The sequence below is a fragment of the Mobula hypostoma genome, chromosome 26, assembly GCF_963921235.1.
Source record: "Mobula hypostoma chromosome 26, sMobHyp1.1, whole genome shotgun sequence".
Lineage (NCBI taxonomy): Eukaryota > Metazoa > Chordata > Chondrichthyes > Myliobatiformes > Myliobatidae > Mobula > Mobula hypostoma.
This window is the reverse complement of record NC_086122.1, coordinates 35446707-35465282: the sequence shown is the minus strand read 5'-3', so window position 1 is coordinate 35465282 and position 18576 is coordinate 35446707. Positions and strand designations below refer to the sequence as shown.

General features: G+C 43.1%; 1 long non-coding RNA gene across 1 annotated transcript in view; it reads left to right on the top strand.

Moving 5' to 3' along the window:
- Positions 1-16584, top strand: part of LOC134338170 (uncharacterized) — a 65109-nt gene extending 48525 nt beyond the window's left edge. The window contains exons 3-4 of the long non-coding RNA XR_010016156.1: positions 2953-3060; positions 15833-16584. This is a non-coding gene — a long non-coding RNA (uncharacterized LOC134338170). The remainder of the gene's footprint in view (positions 1-2952; positions 3061-15832) is intronic.
- The last annotated feature ends 1992 nt before the right edge of the window (positions 16585-18576 follow it).

Here is an 18576-nt window from a genome sequence, read left to right as displayed (position 1 = left end):
TCAGCTTTTCGAAGGAACAGTGGGCAATTCTGCTCTGCCTTTCACTTTAACTGATGGTTCATGCAGACTTCCTCAGCTCTACGTGCATTAGCTCTGTAACCTAGTATCCTGCCAATCCAAAGAAATCTAAGTTTTTCCCATTTTGAAACTTCCAATCATTTCCACATGACCGGATAAGAGTCACAGAGAAGTACAGCTCAGGAAAAGGCCCTTCAGCCCATCTAGTCCATTCCAAAACAATTTAAACTGCCTATTCCCATCGACCTGCCCCGGGACCATTGCCCTCCATATCCCTAGTATCCATGTACAAAGCTCTTCACTTTATGTTCTTTTTTATCTTGCCTGAACCTGCTTAACATTAGGTATTTGGTAATGGGGACAGAGAGCAAGGAGTCGATGATAAATACACACTTATGCAAACACAGACACACAAGGGTCACAAGGCAGAGTGGATTGCAGTTTCCTCTTGAGTCAAAAGTTTCAACTTTAAAAGCTGCCACTTGAGCATAAAATTCCAGGCTGGGACACCATTTCATGCTGAGGGGGGAAATATTCAGCCAGTCAAGATTACGTGAGAAAGAACCATACTTCAATGTACTAGTGTGCTCGTCACTATCACCGGCTAAGCAGGCACAGTGAAACACAGGCAGAAGCGGTCCTTGGAGTCCCTACACGTCCAATTCCAGACTCTGTGAACAGATAAAATACGTACAACCTTTCACCTTTGCTTCATTAATTCATTCCTAAATGTGACCCACACCTAGTGTAAGACATAGGATCATCCTTTCAAAATCAAGTTTGACTCCTGCACTCTGTTATGTCTCCCCCTCAGATGCATCATGAACTTAACAAAACAATTCAATGTTTAAACACAAAGAGATTCTGCAGATGCCAAAAATCCAAAGTGACACACACAAAATGGAGGAGGAACTCAGCAGGTCAGGCAGCATCTACAGAGGGGAATAAACAGTTGATGGTTTGGGCCGAGACCATTCAGCGGGACTGGAAAGGAAGGGGTAAGATGCTGGAATAAAATGGTGGTGGGGGGAAGGGGCAGAGGAATAGCTGGAAGGTAACAGGTGAAGCCAGGTGGGTGGGAAGGTAGAAAGGGAAGGAGGAGGGGAACCAGGGAGAAGTGATAGGCAGGTGAGAAGAGCTAGGAGGCCAGAGAGGGAAACAGAAGAAGAGGGAAAGAGGAAGGAATAGTTTTACTGGAAGGAGAAATTGATATTCATGTCATCAAGTTGGAGGCTCCCCAGACGGAATACAAGGTGTTGCTTCTCACCCTGAGGGTGGCCTCAATTTGGTACAAGAGGAAGCTGTGGACCGACATGATAGAGTGGGAATGGGGTTTGGAATTAAAATGTTGGGCCATCTGGATGTTCCACTTGTGGTGGATGCAGCAGAGGTACTCAACGAAGGGGACCCCCAAATTACACGGTCTCACTAATGTGGAGGAGGCCACATCGGGAGCACCAGACGCAATAGATGACCCCAGCAGACTCACGGGTGAAGTGTTACCTCACCAGGAAGGACTGTTTGGGGCCCTGAATTGAGGTGAGGGGGGAGGTGCACTTTAGTCGCTTGCAAGAATAAGTGCCAGAAGGGAATTAGTGGGGAGGGATGAATGGAGAAGGAAATCACAGAGGGAATGATCGCTGTAGAAAGCTAGGTGTGGGGTGGGAGTTGTACTGTGCATCCTCACAATGCATCTGCAATGAATCGAGGACTCCTTCCCCAGACATCTCCATTGTGAGCTCAGCAGTGGAAGATTTCCTTGCCAGGGAGCAACTACTATTCCAATAAATTGGCGTAACAAAACCTGAGAACCTTCTGGACAAAAACAAAGAGCATTGCAGCTGGGAAAGAAAAAGCTTGCCTAATTGTTCGGTGCATGTTGCTTTGACTTCATGCACTCTGCACTGGATAGTCAGCTGAAAACCAGCCTGAACTTGGCCGACAGTGGAGATGGGGTTTCTCCCCGGTCTTTCACTCAGAGCAGGAACATGTAAGGTGGACCGGAAGAGCTGGGGGAGTACAGAAGGCAGATGACAGAGGGGATGGTCAGTGGTAATGTTCAAGATGTAGAGGGTGAGGGTGGGGGGTAGGAGGTTGCTGGAGGATTAGTGTCAACATTGGAAGGAAGGGTTGAAAGCAGTTATGGGCAACAAGTATGCCAGAGATATTAAACCTGATTCGGATTCTGGAGGGGAGTCTGATGGAGAGGAGATTCCAGGACAGGGGAGGGGGGTGACTATCATACCTCTAAATTTATGGAAAATGGCAAAAATACGGCAAGAAGTCATTTTGAAGGAGGAGAAGAAAATGTGAAAGGACTTGCATTTATGTTAAAAAAAAAAGTCCCCCAGGAACACAAGGAATGTACTGTAACTAAAATCAGTGTGGTGAAGGGGGAGCACTTGTAGGACTGAATGCTTAAAAAGATGTTTTTTAAGAAGTCAAAGAGATAGAGAGGAAAGACAACAGTTCCGGACTCCACATCCCAGTCAGCTGAAGGAAGGCTCGTCAACGTTGGAGAAAGAAAGGACCCACAATCAAAGCTTTACTGAAGGCAAAACCACATCAAAATAAAAACTAGGTGCTGGAATCGCTTGGCAGGGCAGGCAATATCTGCCTGGGGAAAGGTCTCTGACCTGGAACATCGACTCTGTTTCTCATTCTGCACCTTGTCTGACAGGAGCATTTTCTGCTTTCATTTCAGATTTCCAGCATCCACAACCTGTTTGTCTTTACAAGATTGCACTGAGGGTGAATGGGTTGTGAGATGATTCATTATTTAAGTTTGGGGAGTGTTAGCAGGCCACTTGGCTGCGAGCAGTCTCAAATTCTGACTTCATCGCTAATTTAGACACAAGCGCCCTGCTGATGCAGGTTCAAAGCAGAAGTCAGAAGCTACAACCCTAATCTGAACTCGTCTTCTCTTTAATGTAGTGTTGATGGAGATGGAGACTGAGAGCAGTGGAGTGTGGGAATGCAGATCAGTTGGACATTATCAATCACTAGGAATCGATGCACCGTGGACCAAAGGTCGGACCAAAGGTCAGACCAGATTTCCGTCGCTCATTCCTATTCTTGTTTTATGTTGACTGCACATTGAAGTCTTTCACACCATCCTCTCTCTGTCCTATGTGCCAATGCGATACAATGCCACAAATGGCGGGGTGGAGATACATTTCTACCAAAGGAGGTGTAAGGTGCTCCTTCCCTCTGCTAGCCTGCAGGTCACCCTTGGGCAAGGTGTGGCACCTGCTTAGCCCCCCCCCCCCTTCCCGATCAGGGTCATGTTAAGCCATGAAAGCAGCTGGTGCATATCACATGTCTTGGTTATGCGACCACTGATGCCAGGCAGACAGTCTCTGAGGAGCCTGGTAAAGCCACTGCCCAGAAAACAGCAATGGTACTCCAGGTCTGTAGAAAAATTTGCCAGGAACAATCATGGTCATGGAAAGATACTGTGCCAATAAGGCCTTTCGGGCCCTTCAAGCCATGCTGCCCAGTGGCTCCCCCGATTTAACCCCAGCCTAATCACAGGACAGCTTACAATGACCAATTAACCTACCAACTGGTGCATCTTTGGACTGTGGGAAGAAACCAGAGCACCTGGAGAAACCCACATGGTCAAGGGGAGAATGTACAAACCCCTTACAGGCAGCAACCTGTAATGGCAAGTGTGATAACTTCTACTTTGAAAAAGGCACACTCGACAACCTTATGCCAAAGAAACAACTTTATCTCAAACTTTAAAACCGTTATGTATACACAGAGGCTTTCACAACCCGTACGGCATGGCAGGAACACTATATACAGAGACCACCGGAAGTAAAAGAAAAAGAAGTAAAACCCCCCATTATCCTAATTAGTATTAACGTACTTTTAATAATGCTTACATTACAACAGTAAGTGACACAAATGTGCGGTTATACCTCAAGTGCAGAAAGAGAGACCTTGAAGCAGATGAACAGTTAACTGACTTTTAATAAGATCTGTGCAGAATTAAAGGAAATACTATAGAGGCTAGGCCAACAGGGATGTTAACTTAAACTCTCAAACTGAAAGCTAATGCTGACACTACAGCTTGGAAGCAGTAACTTAATACTAAATGAATACCGCTTGATAGATTTTTGATTGGTTGGGACATGAAGGGATATGGGGTGAAGACAGGAGATTGTGTCTGAGAGGGAAAATGGATCGGCCATGATGAAATGGCAGAGCAGACTCGATGGGCCAAATGGCCTAATTCTGCGCCTGGTGTTGTGAATTATCTGGTTCCTACTTTTTCCCTCCTAGAAAATGCAACTCAAAGACGTAGCAGTTCCCTGATCACTTCTATTATATCTGTCAGTCTGTTTCCACATCTCACCCAAAGTACTGCTAAGCCAAGACTTTCCAGCCTGTACTGACTGGAAACTGCATGGTTTCTCCGAACTGAAAAAAGGAAAAATCTGATAAGCACTTGAACTTTTGTTGTCTAATTGCACAACATGTTTAAGGTTTCTGGTTTCTCAGGCACGCACATTGACAAATAATCCCTGTTCCTGCTCAAGATTCTGTTCAAGTGGGCTTGAAAATTACCGAATATAGAAACTTGCCAGGACATCATTCTTTAAGCAGAAGTTGTTTTGATAGTATTCTTTCGCATTTTTAAAAATGATAATATTGCAGTTTTTAAAAATAATTTAAATTAGATGTGTCAGCTTACAATCCCCAGGTACAAGTGAGCAACTTTGTTTTAAGTCCTCAAAGCGACAGTGAAACTTATATAATAACATCTGTGTACAATGATCAGCTTCTGATTAGACTAAAAAAATCTATGATTTCAAATGATTTTGCTTCTTGTCATTGGTGAGGACAATGAGATTGCAGTGAAACACTTACATAATGCCGTAAGGCATTGGAGTAGAATTAGGCCATTTGGCCCATCGAGCATTCCCTGCCATTTCATCATGGCTGATTCATTTCCTTCTCAACCCCATTGTCCAGTCTTCTCTCCATAGCCTTTCACAGCTTGACTAATCAGGGATCTCTCAACCTCTGCCTCAAAAACACCCAGGGACTGGCCTCCACAGCTGTCTGTGGCAATGAAAACCAAGGACTCGCAACCCTCTGACTAAAGAAATTCCTTCTTACCTCTCTTCTAAATGGATGTCTGTCTATTTAGAGGCTGTGCCAATGGTCCGAGACTCCCCCACCAAAGGAAACATCTTCTTCACATCCACTCTATCTAGGCCTTTCAACGTTTGATGGGTTTCACTGAGATCCCTCCTCATTTTTCTAAACTCCAGCAAGTACAGGCCCAAAGCCTTTAATCACTACTCTTATGATAACCCTTTCATTCCCAGAATCATAAATAAGGGGCCCAAAACTGCTCTCAGTACACCAAGTGAGGCCTCACCAGTGCCTTGTTCAGCCTCAGCATAACATCCTTTCTTTTATATTATAGTCCTCTTGAAATGATGCTTACTCCCTCACCTCTGATTCAACCTGTAAATTAACTTTTAGGGAATCCTGCAAAAGGATTCCCAATTTATCATTAAACCTAAAAATAACACTTCATGTCTAGGACCTCCCTCAAGTGAGCACAATTACTGAAGTCTACCAATGGGAATTAATTCAGTCTGAAACTCACTCACTGCCCATTACACACTGGCATTTAAGGCAGCAATGAATGACCTTCGTCTCTGGCGGTGTTCAGGGCTTCCTTCATGATGTCTGTAACTTCCTCTTGCTTTTCACTACTGTCAGTTACACAAGTCCTGGGTTGAGACTCAGGAATACTGTCACACTCAGATGTAGAAGGATTCTTCATTGCTGTTTCCATAACAGTTTGGTTTGACCAGTCAGGGTTGTTAGCCCTGAGCTGAACCCCCAAACCTGGAACACCAGTGGACCACTCTTAGTTTGGCCTCTACCCTTTGACCTGTTTGGTATGGGTGACCCTACCAAGAGCCAAAGCACAAAGCCCTGACTCCAGCCAACATAGCTCTCCGGGTCACCGAGGCACAGAAGCCTCCAGACCACGCCAAGGTTGATAACCACTTGGAGGTCAGTCTGGAAGCAAGAGCAGTATTATTTTTTTGAGCAGGATTCTAGGATATTTGATTAAGAGTGAGTTTTGCACAGATCGTAATGTACACTTGACCTTCTGTGAGCACTGGTAATGGTTTGCCCAACTGCAAACAGACAAGCAATAAGAGCAGCTTTACTGAACTAATCTCCAACTTCTTTCAAGGTTATTGACCTGAAACATTTCAACTGTCTCTCTGTCCACAGATGATGTCTACTTCCTGATTGTTTACAGCATTTTTCAATATTAATTATAAACCTTGAATGGTTATTCAATAAAGATATCTTGGCAAGGCTTGATCATTCACAAACCATACCACACCAGTGATGTGCAGGAGAGTGCAAATCACCAAAGACAGCCAGTGTAGACATCTTTTTCCCCTTAATTATTAACAATTTTGTCAAAGAAGTTTATTGTTAAAATAGAGCCAAGGCTTTGAGCCGATGTGAATAGGATACAGTGATCCATGCAACCTTTGTCATGGATAAGTGCTTGTGGTTACTTACAAAACATCAGCATCAGGGCTTCAGAGTAACGAATGATTAGGTGGAAGAGGGCTCAGCTCTCCTCGACCAGTGATGCTAGATGGGTTTCCATGGTTCTATTCTTTGCTGAATAATCAATAGAGAACCCAATAAATTGCCATCAGCCAATTCCTTTTCTGAAGAAAGGCGTGTTTCAGATTTGTAGGGTACGAGATAGGGTAGTTGGGTGTCCTTAAGCCAATTACGAGGATGTGGAGCATCCCTGGGTGATCAAGTGATGAGTTTAAGTAGGAAAATTATTGACTGCAAACTAGCCTTTCCATCAACGTCCTTGTGTGGATTGAGCATTGTTTTCATTTAGAAATCCATTAAAGCACAAGAGCTTTCTCATGAAGCTGTGGCAAGGCAAAGACTGCCACTAACTGGAGAGGACAATGAGTTATGCAGAGATCCAAGGAAAATGAAACAGCTTGGACTTTCATTCAGAAGGTCTGGAGAGAAAGGTCAATCAGAGGAAACACAGCGTTAAAGAAATGATGCTCATTGGTAATGATGTCAGTTATTATAGAGAAATCTTTTAACAATTTGGGCTCCATAAATTGAATGACCACTTGGTAGATGTGGTTTAATAAAACTACAACTCAAATCAGAGTGAAGATCCTTAACAGGACAAAGAGAAACTCATTGATACCTCATACAAGATGTAACAAGGAGCAATGGGGAACTTCATTTTCCATTTAACTCAGTCACGGAGGATCTAAATGTTACTTCCTTCCAATTTCTTCAATCACAATTTTGTCTTATTTAACAAAAACCTAATAACACTCACTTTTCAACTTTGAAATGAGTGCAAAACACATTTTGAAACTGAGATGAGATTGGGAAGGGAGAGATTTTTTCTCCCATGCGTCTGTATGCACAGTGGTGAACCCAAGTTCAGAGTAAGGTCTAGAATTGACTCAGACTCAGAATAAACACGATGTCACACACACAATCCAAAAGTAAAATCACGAACAGTAGCACTAGAAATTGAACTCCTACAATTGAGGACTGAGTGTTTAGCATGAGGCTTTCCATGAGGGAATGTGACAGACAATAACTGGCAGTCTGACTCTTAAAGGGACAATGGCAGCTAACTGTACGCTGGGGAACTGGAGCGCCAAAACTTGGATGCCGGCCACTGTTCAGTCAGGACCGTCTCAGAGTATGTGGAAGTTCTCCTTGGCACTATTTGGACAACCATCTCCAGTAGTAGGACTGCATTCCCAATTATGATCGCCCAAATTCTCTATCCTGCTTCAATTATTTCAATCATCTTTATACACAAGAAAATGCAAACTCGATCACCATTACCATATCTCATATATTTACTTTTCACTCTGGACTTTGTTCCAGTTAACCTGCCCAGCTCCTTCTGCAGAAACAACTCTCCTATCTCAAGGGTACAGTGTGAGAATGGACCGCAGTCTTTGAGATTAGTTTGCACACCTGCCTTACCATTGGGCACTTTCACCCCAAGGACAAAGGCCAGTCCTCCACTTGCCATGGCTTTTAGTGATTTCTGTATATGACCTCCTCAGTCTTTCTACAGTTCCCACCCTCCAGTGTCAACTGATCTCATTTCGAGAGGACTAGAAAATATAAGTAAAGGTATAATGCTGAGGTTTTATTGGTCGGACTGCACGTGGAGTATAGTGAGCAGGTTTGGGCCCTCTATCTAAGAAAGCATGCTTTGGCACTAGAAAGAGTCCAGAGGAAGTTCTCAAGAATGATCCCAGGAATGAACGAATTAATGTGGAGGAGCAGTTAATGGCACTGAGCCTGTACTCGCTGGAGTTTGGAAGAATGAGGGGAGGACCTCATTGAACCCTATCGACTATTGAAAGGTCCGCATGGAGTTGATGTGGAGAGGATGTTTGCTATATTAAGGGAGTCTAGGATCAGAGTACACAGTCTCAGAATAGAGGGACGTCCATTTAGAACAGAGTCGAGGAAAGATTTATTTAATCAAACGGTGGTAAATCTAAGAAATTCTTTGCCACAAACAGCTGTGCAGGCAAAATCATTGTGTATATTTAATGTGGAAGTTGATAGGTTCTTGATTAGTCAGGGCATCAAAGGTTACGGGGAGAAGGCCAGAGAATGGGGCTGAGAGGGATAATAAATCAGCCATGATGAAATGACAGAGCAGACTCAATGGGCTGAATGGCCTAATTCTGCTTCTAGGTCTTAGGCTCTTAGTATTGGCATATTGTGTTTAAGTCAGGTCACATAATTAACATGGGTGAGCCTGCCCCTTTAACCAATGGATCGAATCACTCTTTGCCATTTCAACAGAGGTTACCAGGGCATTCAACAAGTACTTACCATCCTGTTACGGCAGTCTGACCAGCAGGCGTTCTCCGGATTCTTCTGCGTCTTCTTCTAGACTTCTTTCCTCCTAGATGCCTCTTGTCCAACCTCTCTGCCTCATTGAATTCCCTCAAACTGCTCACTTCAGGTGAGTGGCTTGGAGATTGACTTGGGCTTCTGGGTGTGCTCGAGATTTCAGGAGACCCGCTTGGATCCCACATTGTCTTCAGACCAGCTGTGCCGAGAGTTGGCTGAAACCAACGGCAGGTTGACCTCTCGGAACGGGAAACCGGAGGACTTACACACAAAGGGCAACACCTGCTTACTATCAACTCAGTGTGAAAACTACCTGCAAGTTAAATAAGGGAGGGAACCAATTAGATAAGGAAGTATGAACATGAGGGTGGAACAGCTGGTAATCTTATAGTAATTTGTTATTTACAATTAAATAGAGAATATGTAACATGAGAAAGGTGTGGGGGGGTGTTGGGTGCAGGTTTATATCGACAGTAAGACAGGCAAAGACTAGAATGAAGATATTACAAACAAGAAAAATCTGCAGATGCTGGAAATCCAAGCAACACACACAAAATGCTGGAGGAGGCACCGTATGCCTTCTTAACCACAGAGTCAATCTGCGCATCTGCTTTGAGGGTCCTATGGACTTGGACCCCAAGATCCCTCTGATCCTCCACACTGCCAAGAGCCTTACCATTAATACTATATTCTGCCATCATATTTGGCCTACCAAAATGAACCACCTCACACTTATCTGGGTTGAACTCCATCTGCCACTTCTCAGCCCAGTTTTGCATCCTATCAACGTCCCGCCGTAACCTCCGACAGCCCTCCACACTATCCACAACACCCCCAACATTTGTGTCATCAGCAAACTTACTAACCCATCCCTCCACTTCCAGGTCATTTATAAAAACCCATCCCTCCATCCAGGTCATTTATAAAAATCACGAAGAGTAACGGTCCCAAAACAGATCACTGAGGCACACCACTGGTTACCAACCTCCAAGCAGAATATGACCCATCTACAACCCATCGTTACCTTCTGTGGGCAAGCCAGTTCTGGATCCACCAAGCAATGTCCTCTTGGATCCCATGCCTCCTTACTTTCTCAATAAACCTTGCATGGGGTACCTTATCAAATGCTTTGCTGAAATCCATATACACTACATCTACTGCTCTACCTTCATCAATGTGTTTAGTTACATCCTCAAAAAATTCAATCAGGCTAGTATGGCCTCATATAGCAGTTGTATTAGTCTGTTACTGAAAGTGCTCCTCTGTTTGGCCAAGGTGGCATGCAGAGGATGAGAAACATTGTCCAGAATTACCAGGATTTTCCATAGGGTCCTTTGTTTTACCACAGCCTCCAGGGTGTCCAGTTTGACTCCTATAACAGAGAAAGTCTTTCTAATCAGTTTATTGAGCCTGAGGCATCACCTGTGTTGATGCCTTTGCCCCAATACACCACCGCATAGAAGATTGTACTGACAACGGCAGACTGGTAGAAGATGTGATTTAATGGCTCTGGGTCTGTACTCACTGGAATTCAGAAGAGTAAGAGGTGACCTTATTGACACTTATTAAAAATATTGGAAGGCCTTGATAGAGCGGATGTGGAGAGGATGTTTTCTATGGTAGGAGAGTAAGACCAGAAGACACAGCCTCAGAATAGAAGGACGTCCTTATAAAACGGAGATGAGGAGGAATTTCTTTTGCCAGAGAGTGGTGAATTCGTGCAATTCTTTGCCACAGACAACTGTGGAGGCTAAGTATTTAGGTTATATTTAGGCAGAGGTTGATAGATTCTTGATTGGTCAGGGCATAAAGGGAAATGGGGAGAAGGCAAGGGATTGAGGCTGAGAGGTAAATGGATCAACCATGATGAATTGGTAGAGAGACTTGACGGGCCAAATGGCCTAATTCTGCTCCTATATCTATGGTCTTTTGGAGTTTATTTAAGATGGAGACGAAGAAGGATTTGGTTCTGATTTTGAGAGTCCTTGGAATTTTTTGCTCCCAAATGCTTGGGAGAAAGAATCCATGACCATAAAAAGCTGAGATTTCTCCTCATCTCCATTATAAAAGGACAGCCCTCTATTCTGCAGCTGGGTTCTCGGGTCTTAGTCTCCCCACCACAGGAAACATCCTCTCTAAATCTACTCTATCAAGGCCTTTCAACATTCGATAGGTTTCAATGGGATCCCCTCTTGTTCTTCTGAATTCCAGTGAGCAGAGGCACAGAGCCATCAGATGCTTTTCATATAATAAGCCTTTCAATCCCAGAATCATTTTCATGAACCTTCTTTGAACCCTCTCCAATGTCAGCACATCCTTTCTAAGATAAGGGGCCTAAAGCTCCACGTGAGGCCTCACTAGTGCTTTATAAAGCCTGATCATTACATCATTGATTTCATATTCTAGTCCTCTCGAAATGGGTCTTTAGAACCCGTGTTGATTGTAATGTTTGTCTAGATGTTAACTTACTTGCTTTTTACCTTCGATGAATGTCCCTCTCTCCTCCTGGTTATTCTTGTTGGCACAGTCTTGATCTTTCTTTTGCTGTCCAACACCTGCTCTGGCAGTAACATGTCAGGTTCCACAAGGCCTCAACTTTGGAATCGTTCAAGAAAACAAAGATGACCCCATTTTTTTTTCACTACCAAAGTTTTACCATAACTTCTCAACCCTGCTCTTTCCACCCTCAGCTCAGTTTATAAACTTCGTACAGTGATCAAGGAACAAGCCTGCACTTTATTTGCGATTTACATTTACGTGTGTTAGGAATTTGCTGTGGTGTTTTAGTCAGGGTACGACATGCAACAAAAAACACTGTTCAAAAATTATAAATAATAAAGAATTATATAAAATAAGTTAGAAGTTAAAGTGCAGATTTGGAATAAAGTGTGCATAAATATATAAATTCAAGCATTAAGATTATGCAATTTCCTGATAATCTTATTCAAGAGTCTAGATTGCTTGTTGTCATTCTTCAGTACACTAGTGTAAAGGAGAACAAAATGATTGTTACTACAGATCTGATGCAGCATAAAAAAAGCACAGTTATCATAATGAACACACGAAATATCAATGTAAATGCAATTCTATAAAACACAATGTACTAGTAATTGCTATATACATGAACTGATTGTATGATCATAAAGTAATGCAAGTGATCTATGAATTTGGAATCATTCTTGTTTTCCCCAGCATGGTAGCATTGTGGTTAGCACATCAATTTACAGTACCAATGGCCTGAGTTCAGTTCCCACAGCTGCCTGTAAGGGGTTTGTACGTTCTCCCTGTGACCGTGTGGATTTCCTCTGGGTGCTCTGGTTTCCTCACAAACAAAAGAAGATCTGCAGGTGTTGTAAATCCCAGTAACACACACAGATTGCTGGAACCCAGCAGGCCAGGCAGCAACTGTACTGTTTTCCGTAGATGTTGCCTAGCCTGCTGGGTTCCTCCCAAATTTGGTGTGTGTTGCTCTGGTTTCCTCACGCAGTCCATAGATGTATTGGTTGGTAGGTTAATCAGTCAATATTGTGTACATACATCTACTGATGCTTCTGGACACATCTTCAGTGATGTTCCTGGAATCATCGGGTGTTTCGGGTCTTTCAACATCATACAACCTCCTCCAGGTGACCCAGCCGGGGCTGATCAGACCCCAGCTTGTGTCCAGATGGCTAGCTACTTATGACTCCATGGCTCCCCTCTTTTGAGCCACAGCCATCTTGAGGCCCTCTCTGCCGCATCGGTGGTACTGCAGATGGCTCTCCTCTTCATCTCTCCCTCGATGCCCAAAATGCTGAAGGCTCTAACTAAAGAACGGGCTGCAAATCCCCTACAACCAACCTCCACTGGGAGACACCTCGCTCTCCATCCAGCCTGCTGACAGTTGCTGACCAGTCCTGCGTACTTGGAGAGCTTCCTTTCAAAGGCCTCTTCCAAGCTATCTTCCCATGGGACTGTCAGCTCCAGCAGCACCACTTGCTTAGTCGACTCAGACACTAGGACAATGTCTGGTCACAGGGTGGTGGCTGCGATATGGTTGGGTAAATTGTCCCGTGATTAGGCTAGGATTAAATTGGGAGTTTGCTGGGTGGTGCAGCTCAAGGTGCCTGAAGGACCTATTCCGCACTGTATCTCAATAAATAAATAAACAAACAAACAAATAAAATGCAACACTTTGTTGTTTAGGTGTTGAGTTGGGGTGAGGTAAACCCTGATGAAGTCATAATTTATCATTTCTTCTTGTGTGAGACTGTCTGCAAAATGGGAGAAATTATTCAGTTCAATCTGTAGATGGCGCTGTTGTATGATTTATCCATATTGTCTCAGAGCCTGTGCACGCCGGCCCGATTGTTGATCCAGGTTCGAGCACCTTGTGTCTCCACTGTGAATTCCAGGTACAGAGCTGCAATTTTTTCTTCATGGAATGAATGAATGAATTATAAAATCTCTTTCAAGATCTCGGGTTCTTTCAAAGCCCACACATTCTCACAGAGTGTTGCAAGTTATGTGACAGAACCCCCGTAAAGTATATTGAGACAAATTACCAGGTAATCAATCTGTCTATTTCACAGAATCACAAAGCATGACAAGTATTTCGTGCTGAGATCACTCACCGACGAAACATCATCGGAAGTTATTTTACTGTTCAGCCTTAGAGAGCAGATAATACATGTTTAATATTCCTTTTGAAAGATGTCTCCTCCAAGTCTTCATCTCTTCCTAAGTAGTATTATGGAGATTCATAGAAAATGTTGCCTTCAGGTCTCTAAATTAGAATTTATGCAACGAAGAATGTCATTTATCTTACAAAATTCAAAAAATACCATTCATTCCACAGCTCTCAGTCCACAGCACTCTGCTTCAAGTTACAGTCCTTCAAATACTCATTCCACTTCTTATCTGCAACGAGGGGTTCAACTTCTTCTGTTCCTCCAGACAGTGAGCCCCAGAGTCCCACCACTTTACCGTTGAATATTTCTCTGTGACCTCCCCTGCCTTTCTATCATTGCAATAAAATCGTTCACTAACCATCGATTTCTCTGCAGCAGAATTCAAGTCCACAATCTTTTGACAAATAGATGAAAAGCAAACCACAGGCGATCATAAATACTAATTTCAGTTACTTTCTGCAAAAACAATCTAAATACATTCTTTAACATAAAAATAACACTGGACAGCAAAGTTTATTTTAATCTGTTGCTTCCTCTGAAATGTTTTGTGGTTATGATAGACCACTTGAAGCTGAACACAAATATAATCTCAGACTATAATCACAAAACGGAATTTGGAGAAACAAAAAATTAACTTTTATTGAATATAATGCATTTATTTGAATAATGGTGTTGACGCTTTGCAATAGTTCAACCTAGCTAAAAGTGTTTTTTTTTATCATTTTCATTTGTACTCGGTGACTGAGGCCTGCCTTTTAAGTGTCCAACAATAATCAGCCAGCATTGAAGAATTCCAGTTGCCCTGATACCGTTTCTCCATGACTGCAATGTCCTGGTGAAATCTTTCACCATGCTCGTCACTGACAGTACCAAGCTTTGCAGGGAAGAAGTCTAAATGGGAATGTAGAAAATGAATGTTTTGTGACATGCTGCATTTCATGGTTTTGTATGCTTGAAGCGACGTTGTCAACCAGCTCTGTGGTTGCCAAGAATATTTTCAACAACAGCCTAGAATGCCTTCCATGTGATTTTCTCCAGCTCCTCTTGAAGTTCTTCGAATTGTCTGTCCTTGATGACCTGTTTGATTTGTGGACCAACAAAAATGCCTTGCTTAATCTTGGCATCAGTTATTGTAGAAAACATCTGTCTCAAATATCAAAATCCTTCATGGAAATGTTTTTGTGCCTGGAGACAGCAGATTCCATCCTTGCAGTCTTGAATCTGGTAACTCTGCTTTTGCCATTGGCAAACCCACGTTTCTGACTAGAACATTTAACTCAGATTGAATTATCAGATGAGATTCACCCAACATAAAGGTTTGAAAATCTGTATCAGTATCAGTGTTGTTTTCCATTCCAGACTCGTGCATCATGGCATCTTCATCTGCGTCCTCTAGTCTCCATGTCTCCAGTGGCTTTGGTACTGGAAGAGTATCATCATGCGGTATAAGTTTCATTGATGAAGGGACACTGGGGTAGTCAATGGATTTCCTGTTTTTAGCAGAGAAGCCAAACACACCAGTCAGACAGAAATAGCAGTCTGTCACATGATCCTTCTGCTCTCGCCATATCACCGCGACAGCGAATGGCGTTGACTTCCGAGTTTCTCTGAGCTAAGCTCTAAGGTCAACATTTACACCCGAAGTGGAGCTCATAGGCTTTCTTAATAAGAGGAGTCATGCTCTGTCTTTGAGATTTAAGTGTATATTACCCATAAATATAACAGAAAGTATCAGAGCTGATGCAATATTGACATAGAGTATAAGCATCAATGTGATGGCAAACCGATATACATGTAAACACAATGCATAGAACAGTGTGGTGTGATGCTTTTAAAACCTGCCTTGTCATGCAGCATCTGCCCTGCCTAAGCATGCCCAGGCATGCCTGGACAAGCTAGAAGGCTTTTCAGCTGACATTGTGGCCAACATTTTAATTGACTTGAATTATGAATTGAAATAAAAAAAATACAGGCACTTTCAAAAAAATGGCGTGTGATAGGGAAATTTCATGGTGATTTTCATGATCCGCAGCCCAAACTCCATAGGATACACCCAAAAGTATTCAGGAAGCAAAATATTTTTGTAGTCGAAAGACTAGCATAAGAAAATTATAGATTCAGAAGAAAATCATTTAATTCTTTGTTTGTCAGTGATGAATACAATTGTTCTAGCCATAACAATGCGGTAATTTTTTACTCTTCAGACTTTGAAGTGAACAAGTCATGACAGAGTGATTCACTGAACAGCTTAAAACTGTCTACACTCCTTCTTGGCCATTCCATCTGCTGGATGCAAAGAAGCAGCTCTTCACATCTTCACCAGCACCATCTCCCAAATCCACAATCTCTTTTGCAGATTCTTCTCCCTCCCCAGCTTACGGACGCCAAACTTAAGCAGAGCCCAGGAGACGAGGAATATGGATTTGGCCTACTGCTGAGATCTGCGGGCAGGAGAGAGCTTGTTTAGTGACTGCATTACCAGGTTGTAAACTGTTTGTGTTAAGGACAGTTCACAGAAAAAAGTGGGCAGGACACCACAGCTCCAAGCTCCCCAAGTTAAACACCATCCAAACTTCCAATTATTTTCTTTGTTTATTTTTTCATTGTTATTGGTTTGAGGTCCTGTAACTTCTGGCTTAACAACATCTCTGCCAAGTGGTAGGCAGCAGACTGGATCTCCATCTCTGTGCCTTAATTTGTCTGCTATCATGTTCACCATCATGCTGCCATCACTGGTCGCCTCTGTACCACAGCGGTTAACGTGATACGATAACAGCTTGCTGCGTCGGACTCTGGAGTTCAATCGTGGTTCAATCCCAGTGTCATTTGTAAGGGGTATCTGTATGTTCTCCCCATGGAATATGTGGCTTTTCACCGGGTCCTCTGGTTTCCTCCCACGGTCCAATGAGGTACCGGGTGGGTTAATTGGTCATTGTAATTTGTCCTGTGATTAGTGTTATTGGGCGTTACTGGGAGGTGCTGCTTAAGGACCAGAGGGCCTATCCACCCTGTACCTCTGAATAAATACATAAAACCTTCATAGGTTTTGTGGGCATTCTGCATCATCTTTTCTAAAAATCCTGTGTACTGTAGGGAAAAAATTACAAGTCAGATGTAATCTGTGCAAAGAGAGAAGGTAGTATTTAAAGTACTATTTGTCTTTATGACTTTGGTGTACAAGATTATGAAGGGTATAGATAGGATTAAATGCAAGCAGGCTTGTTCATCGGAGGATGGGTGAGAATAGAACTGAGGGTGGTGAGAATTCAACTGAGGGTGGGTGAGAATAGAACTGAGGGTGGGTGAGAATTCAACTGCGGGTGAGTGAGAATTGAATTGAGGGTGGTGAGAATTGAACTGAGGGTGAGTGAGAATTGAACTGAGGATGGGTGAGAATAGAACTGAAGGTGGTGAGAATTGAACTGAGGGTGGGTGAGAATAGAACTGAAGGTGGTGAGAATAGAACTGAGGGTGGGTGAGAATAGAACTGAGAGTGGGTGAGAATAGAACTGAGGGTGGTGAGAATAGAACTGAGAGTGGGTGAGAATAGAACTGAGGGTGGATGAGAATAGAACTGAGGGTGAGAATTGAACTGAGGGTGGGTGAGAATTGAACTGAGGGTGGTGAGAATAGAACTGAGTCGGTGAGAATAGAACTGAGGGTGGATGAGAATAGAACTGAGGGTGAGAATTGAACTGAGGGTGGGTGAGAATTGAACTGATGGTGAGTGAGAATAGAACTGAGAGTGGGTGAGAATAGAACTGAGGGTGGTGAGAGTAGAACTGAGAGTGGGTGAGAATTGAACTGAGGGTGAGAATAGAACTGAGGGTGGTGAGAATAGAATTGAGGGTGGGTGAGAATTGAACTGAGGGTGGGTGAGAATAGAACTAGAAGTCATAGGTTAAGAGTGAAAGGTGAAAAATTTAAGAAGAGCTTCTTCACTCACAGGGTGCTGAGAGTGTGGAACGAGCTGCCAGTGGAAGAGACGGATGCGGGCTAGATTCACCGTTTAAGTAAAGTTTGGATGAGAACACAGATGGGAGGAGCATGGATGGCTATGGTCCAGGTGCTTGTCGAGTGGACTGGGTGGAATAATAGTTCCAGTCCTGAAGAAGAGTGTCGGCCCGAAACATCGACTGTTCAGTCGCTTCCTTAGATGCTGCCTGGCCTGCTGAGTTCCTCCAGTATTTTGTGTGTGTTACTTCTGATTTCCAGCATCTGCTGATTTTCTTGTGTTTGGAATACTGGTTCAGCATTGACCAGAAGGACCCAACGTCCTGTTCTTATACTGTAGTGTTCTCTGACTCGATAACATTGACCAGAAGGGCCAAATGGCCTGTTTCTACACTGTAGTGTTTTCTGACTCGATAACATTGACCAGAAGGGCCAAATGGCCTGTTTCTACACTGTAGTGTTCGCTGACTCGGTAACATTGACTAGAAGGGCCAAATGGCCTGTTTCTACACTGTAGTGTTCTCTGACTCGATAACATTGACTTCAGTTTGCAGCAATAATTAGAAGCTAAATATCATCATTGTCATTTAAGATTCAACTACAATAATTGGTCATTTAAGCTTTTGTGTTAAATTTCAGAATACTTCCCAAGAAGTTTCATATTTAGAACAAAACATTTCCAAAATAAAACATGCTGGTTGAACAAGATGATGCAAGTTATGGGCAGGTGGGCAGCTGCCACTGCAGAGAGGTTTCTGATGTGAGATACTCTTTCCCATGACAAGGAAAACGGTAACCAAAGGACATTGTCATTAAATAATTGGCCAAGGAAGATCAGTACAATTATTGACACACACCATCCCCTTCCCATTGGCTAGGTGAAGTAGGTATGTGGATTTGTACCTGAGAAAAAGATCAGAAAGTATACCACATGTCTCATTTACAATGCAAGATGGTGTGGAATCCATGGCTGAATAGTTAACTCTTAAAAAAG